At 35.7% G+C, this 6920-nt stretch overlaps 1 pseudogene; it reads right to left on the minus strand.

Moving 5' to 3' along the window:
* Positions 1 to 573: 573 nt before the first annotated feature.
* LOC120607022 (uncharacterized) lies at positions 574 to 692 on the minus strand (annotated as a pseudogene).
* Positions 693 to 6920: the final 6228 nt, after the last annotated feature.

Genomic DNA, 6920 nt, shown 5'->3' on the forward strand with positions numbered 1-6920 from the left:
ATTTTTACTTATTATCAGAGCTATTTGAATGTGTTGGAGTTTTTCACATCTTCGTGAATCACGTTATGCAGCATTTCCTCAGATTTGTGTTTCTGTGTCTAACCAATCCCTTAACCTACAAGATGACTGGCTTCTAAACAATGTCTATTAAAGATACTATCTAATATGAGCCAATCCTGAGGTAACAATTTTAGCAGTAGTGAGAATGGTGATGGCGGGATACCAAAATAAGGGGATTGGCAATGTCAAAAAAAGTTCATGGTTTGTTTATGGTTATTAAATCTTCTGGGGAAAAGTCCCCAGCCGACAATTAACAGAGGAACTGGCTAACTTCTGGAGATCATCCATGGAGAATGGATACATATATTTCCCTAGTGTAAAATATTTTCTTCCTTGAATATCATTTGAATATCATATTTCCCTAGTGTAAAATATTTTCTTCTTTGAATATCATCTGGGAGCTTATACCTCATTTATTTATTTATTTATTTATTTAGGCGAGGCAACCTTTGGTTGACCTCACAGATTGTAAGGACCTTGTCAGCTTATAATCCCTTATTTTTTTATTGTTTACACCTACAGTACCTGGTCTTCCTAGGTGGTCTCCTATCCAAGTACTAACCAGTCCCAACTCTGCTTAGCTTCCAAGATCAGATGGGATTGGGCTTATTCAAGGTAGCATGGCCATAGACTGGGAGCTTGTACTTCACAGAGGAAATAAAAGCCATCAGGCTTGCCCAACATAAAAATAAAAATAGCCTCAGCCTACTTCTGTTGGAGACTTCCTCCTTTACTACAGTTAAAAATTCTCTGCACTATATTACTCATTGTAACTTCAAGCACCTTTATCTGTTATTACAAAATAACTTTACAATAAAGTCATCTGAAGAAATATCTAAACTTATCTTTTTGCAATCTTGACTTTCTGTCTCAAACACTTAGACATTGGATTCATCAAATTCCGGTCCATTGTCCTCTTATCACATTAACTTTCTCACTAATTGAACCCATCTGCTAATCACTACATTAATTATGTAAAGATTTCTCCCCTGAGGACCAGATTTATGTATTCAACATTCAAACTATCATCTCCACGTGAACATATACCTGAAATACACGTTTAAACCTAAACCCTTGCTTTCAATACTTGATTCCTATGAACATAAATGGATCAACATCAATCCAGATAGAGATGTAGACCCATCTTTGAGGTAGCAGTTAATACTTCATATTTTTCATCACCTGAGCTGGGTACTCCAGGGGTGTCCCTTGTGTGTTGTATGTGCTCTCCTTGATTAAGCCTTGATTGCTGTTGGCACATCAGTGGGTGGGCTTGACCCTCATGCTGACTGGCTGTGAAAATTGGCCATGACTACAGAGGATAAGTTATTGCATGGGGGCTGAATCCACGGAGTGGAATTCCCTGCAGCAAGGCTCTAGTACCTGCTGAGTCTAGCCTTTGGGTGTTTCATTTGTGGAGCTAATTGGGTGGTGATTTTGTGTGGTCTCAAGCCAGCCACTGGTATGTTGATTTTGGGACCTCTTGGGAAGGACTGTTTCATGCCTAAGTCAGCCATTGCCTGGGTCTGATCCAGAGCCACCTAGCAGGTGATACAAAGTGATCTGCAGTTGGTAGCTGCCTGTGCTGGGCTTGGAGGTGTCTGGGAGAACTATGTTGTGAACCAAGACCATCTGCTACTAGTGCTGGGGGCCACTCAGCAAGAGGCACAGGCCGTGCTGAGGCCAGCCACTGCTTACGTGGGGTTTGTAGACCTTTCAGAAATTTTATGGAAGTCTACAGCCTAGGCCAAGTCTGGCTGCTTGCAAATAACAGCCACTGAAAGAGGTTCTGGCCTGTGCATGTGTTGTATAGGATGAGTCCTCAGGGTAAGGTGAGTGGTGTCAGCCAATTTGATGGAAACTCAGATTTGATGTCCACCTGCATCTTCAGGCTGCATGTCATAAGGGCTCAGCAAAGGAAAAATGGTACCTACTAGCACTTCAATCCTATCTAGAGCTGCCTCTCCAACCCTCTCCCTGAAGCAAGAAAACTTATTTCTTCTCATGTGTCTGTGGTGTTTTTTGAGCTGCTGCCCCAGTACTGGAGCTCAGAGCAAGTGAGTCCATCAGTGAGAAGTCCATGTGTGGGCTCTTTGAGAAGAATATCTGGGACTCCAGATATTACCATCTTACCTAGACAGAATCCCCACTGATTTTCACAGTCAGTTGTTGTGGAGACTCCTCTTACTGGCACTGGTTCCCTGGCTTGGGGAGCCCAGCACTGGGCTGCAACCTCTCACTCCTCAAGGGGGTCCTCCACAGTGGAGATATTTCTCCCAATTCTTAATTACCACGTGTGGATGTGGGACCAGCCCATTTCATGTCTTTTCCCTCCTACCAGTCTCAATGTGATTCCTTCTTTATATCCTTAGTTATAGGACTTCTGTTCAGCTAGTCTTCAGGTGGTTCTCAAGGGATGTCATTCTATAATTCAGTCATAATTTTGATGTGGTCATGGGAGAAGTAAGCACAGCATTTACTTTACCATCTTGACTAGAAGTCTAAAGCTTAATTTTAAAAGGATATTCTGACGCTGAACAAAAGTATATTTTCAAATAAGCCTTTAATGGTAGGTGGGTTGGATGGACAGTGATAGAAAGAAATTTTTGATATAAGAAGCAACATAAGTAATAAGTAGGAAGAAATAAAAAACATGTTTGAGGAACCAAGATATATAACATAAATTTAACTTATACAACTTGACTCAATGATTAAACTATCAAACATGACAATTATTATTAAAATATATTTTGAAGCAACAGTATTAGACAAACTGGTGAAGGCCCTTGATATTCAATAAAATGATGGAAATTATACTCAGAATATATATCATTAATAAAGAGCTAAAGATGTTCTGTATTATTCCCAGTGCTGCTCTCTTACATACAAAATGCTCTCATTCTGATGAATATTAACCACTATCACAGCTCCACCTCCCATATTGGCAGGATTGGTTTTGTGTTCATCCTATACATAAAGCTACTTCTATCACAGGAACTATAAGATATGAATGACCAAATGTTTTATATCTTTATATCTCTACTAAACCATAGGCTACTTGCTAAAGTGAGGTGTTATTTTTACTGATATTGTATGCAATTTGTAAGATGCCTGTTTCATAATAGGTGATTAATAAATTCTTGTTAAATAAACAAGTGTATTTAAGGAGTCCTATTTCCCATGGTACAATATTTTTTTCTAGACGGCAGATACTGGGGAAAAAACAAACTGTTACTTTTGTTTTTGTGCCACTCAGCCCTTATGCACAATACCACCTGCCTTTAAAAAGCTTTGAGACAGGCTGGAAAAAACCACGCAATCCAGTCCTCTCTGAATCTGGATAAATTCAATTTAAGAAAGATGGTCCATTTTCCAGATGTACTGTTCCTCTATGGCTACTCTACTTATTGGTAGAAACACTAGACTAATGGTTATAGATTACCCAGTATCCTCCAATATTTATAACCATATTGGGGTTTGCACAGTTGACACATGAAGTGCCTAGACTGGTCCTTCAATGTCTCCTCCTGTGCAGATTCTGGTGTTTGCTAACCCTAAAGTTTCAGCAACCAACAACTGCATCTCAAAAATTCACACAAAAAAATGAGGCCACAATGTCAATTGAGTTAATAGAGAGTGATAATCTGAGAAACATTTCATTTGTTGTCAATTAAATCCAGATGAATGATTCAACTCTCAGTCATTTTTGTTAAGCTATATGTACACTATTCCTCTTTTTGAGCTGGCAGAAAGCTCCAGAGTTCAAAGTCTTACAATGGTGCATTACTTGATGGTTTCTTTATAGTAATTCTCAAAGGTTATCTTTTACAGAAGGCTAAAATCACCCTGAATTAAGTGTTCCTCCTGAGTTCAGGACCTGTATATATGTAGAACTGAGTATATGTATTTCTATTTATTTGTCTATGATCAATTAACTATGTTGTTTCTGTAAATAAAATTTAACTCAAAAATGTTAATCAGTTATAGTAATTAATAACATTATCTTGTATTTATGAGGAATAACGAGAAATTGTCCTATTCTTATATTTGATAGACAAAAGCTGAGCTCCAGAGTGTTTTTCTGTCTTGACCAACATCACCATTTAATGAAAGAACAAACTCAACAATAACAGGTTGCTATCTCATTAACTTTTATAAACCCCTTCAAGATCAAGCACATTCAATTTAGACAAAATTAGACTTGAGTCTTACTATAAGGGGAGATTTTTACATCTTCTGAAAGCAAATTGTATAATGTTTTTATAGATTTGTGACTCTATACTCAACAAGCTGCTGACCCACATGACAACTGGCTTTGGAATGAAGTCTGTAGAAGAGTCATATTTCTCATGTGAATCGATACTGAGAAAATTATTTTAATGGTTATTAAAGCTTGGGGAGAAGAAGTACCAGGAATGATGAATTTGCAAGCTTATTAAAATGTCATCATTAGTTAATGATTGCTAAGTCTCATGGGGAAAACCTGTGTTCCCAATAGGCAATTAGTCAAGGAACTAACGAACTTCAGGGGTCACCCAGAAAAAAGAAGACATGTGTCTCTAGCATGGAAGGTATCTTTTTCTTCTTTTAATATTATTCTGTACTCTCCTACTTCATACAAGAAATAAAAACCATGAAACTTGCCTGAATGTTATTTTTCTATTATGAAAAAAATACTTCTGTTAGATTCTTTCTCCCTTCACCTGTACTTTGGATTTTCTTCACCATAAATTTTGTTCTAATTACAAGCATTTTTTCCTGTTAGCACACAAAAGAATTTATAGTAACATTATCTGAGGAAATGTCTAGATTTACTGTCTCTTTTGTAATGTCAGATTTCTCTCTCAAATCTTTAATTTGGATTCATCAAACACATTCCAGTTTTCTCTTCTCTTATCACATTTAATCTCTCCCTAATTGAACCCATTTGCTAATGAGGACATTAATTATATATATATTCCTCTCCTAGTTACAAGATCTATACATCAATCTCTGAAACTACTATCTTCATGTGAAGATAAACCTCAAATATATGTTCAAATCTACATGATTTTCCTCAACACTGTGATTCCTATAACAGTAACATCAATCCAATTATGCCAAATAGAGGTGTAGGCCCATCTTTGATTTAACTGGCATAACTTTATCCACCATAACCAATCCACTAAATTTATAAATTTAATACGTAAATATGTCTCAACTTTGGTCATATTTTACTAGCTCCCTAATCACCAATGTACAATGACTAATGATTGTTACGGAATAAAATCATGCATTTCAAATGTAATTATCTTATTAAATAAAGTAAAAAAGAGAGTCCAAAATGTTTCAACTGGGCTTAAAAAAATAGGACTAAACTTATCTTTTGCGTCTAGTGTTCTTTGTACTATCATGACACATGGGCCATTTGAAATGTGGAAATTGTTTGTTTTCCATTTGTCTAAATCATTTCTCCTTCCAATATTCAAGCTCTTGCATTATCACCATGTTAGTCTTCCCGTCCAGTCTGAAAAATAAACTAATTTTAATTCTTATTATGTATAAATATATATATTTCCAGTTTTATTGTTTTATAATTGACAATTAAAATTATATATACTTAATGGATATAATTTTATAATTTAACATACATATACATTGCAAAATAATCACCACGATCAAGCTAATTAACATATTCATCATCTTACATAGATACCATTTTTTTCTATGATAACTCAAGAGCTACCCTTTTTGCAAATTTCAAATATATACTACAGTATTTTTAACTAAAGTCACATTGTTGTACATTAGATCTTCAGAACTTGTGCATCTGGCACAACTGGAGCTGCAGCCCTTGACCAATATATCCTCATTGCCTCCCCCTACCACCACCTGCTTCTGTGAGTTTAAGTTTTAAATTTGAGCAACCTCCATACAGTTTTTCATAGTGGCTGCACCCATTTACATTCCTATCAGCTGTGTATGAGGGTTCCCTTTTCTCTACATTCTCACCAATATTTGTCATCTGTTGTCATTTTGATAATAACCACCCTAACATGTGTGAGGTGATATTTCATTGTGGTTCTGATTTGCATTTCTCTGATGATTAGTAAAATTAACCACCTTTTCATGTACCTATTGTCCATTTGTCTTCTTTTGAGAAGATTTATTCAGATGCCTTGCCCATTTTTTATCAGATTATTTGTTTTATTTTGCTATTGGGTTGTATGAGTTCCTTTTATATTTTGGGTATACACGTCTTACATTTCTTTTGGATGCACAACTAAAATTTAAAATGCTGAACCCTATATTAATTCTATTTTTAGTTATTTGTTGAACTGCCATCCTGTTTTACACAGTAGCTACACCATTTTATAATTTCGCCAGCAAGGTACAAAGTTTCCAGTTTCTCCATAGCCTTGCCAACACTTGTTATGTTCCATTTTGTTGTTGATGGTTTTTTCTGTTTCTTTTTTTTTGTGAAATTTTTTCTCATTGTGGTTCGATGGGCATTTCTCTTGATGGTGATGTTGAGCTTCTTTTTAAGTGCCTATTGGATATTCCTATATCTTCTTTAAAGAAAAGTTTATGTAACTCCTTTGCACATTTTTCATTGAGTGTTTTTGATTATGGATGTTAAGCTGTACAGATTCTTTATATATTCTACATATTAATCCCTTGACAAATATATAATTTGAGTATACTTTCTTATATTTTGTAGGTTGCTTTTTTACTCCGTTGATTGTATTATTTGAGACCCATTTTTGTTTGTTTGTTTTTAATTTTGAGGTAGTGTCATTTGTCTATGTTTGCTTTTGCTGCCTAAGCTTCTGTTATAATATCCAGGATATTAGTACCAAAACCAATGTCATTAAGTTTTT

This window comes from Pteropus medius, unplaced genomic scaffold, assembly GCF_902729225.1.
Source record: "Pteropus medius unplaced genomic scaffold, Ma_sr-lr_union100, whole genome shotgun sequence".
In the NCBI taxonomy this organism is placed as follows: Eukaryota; Metazoa; Chordata; class Mammalia; order Chiroptera; family Pteropodidae; genus Pteropus; species Pteropus medius.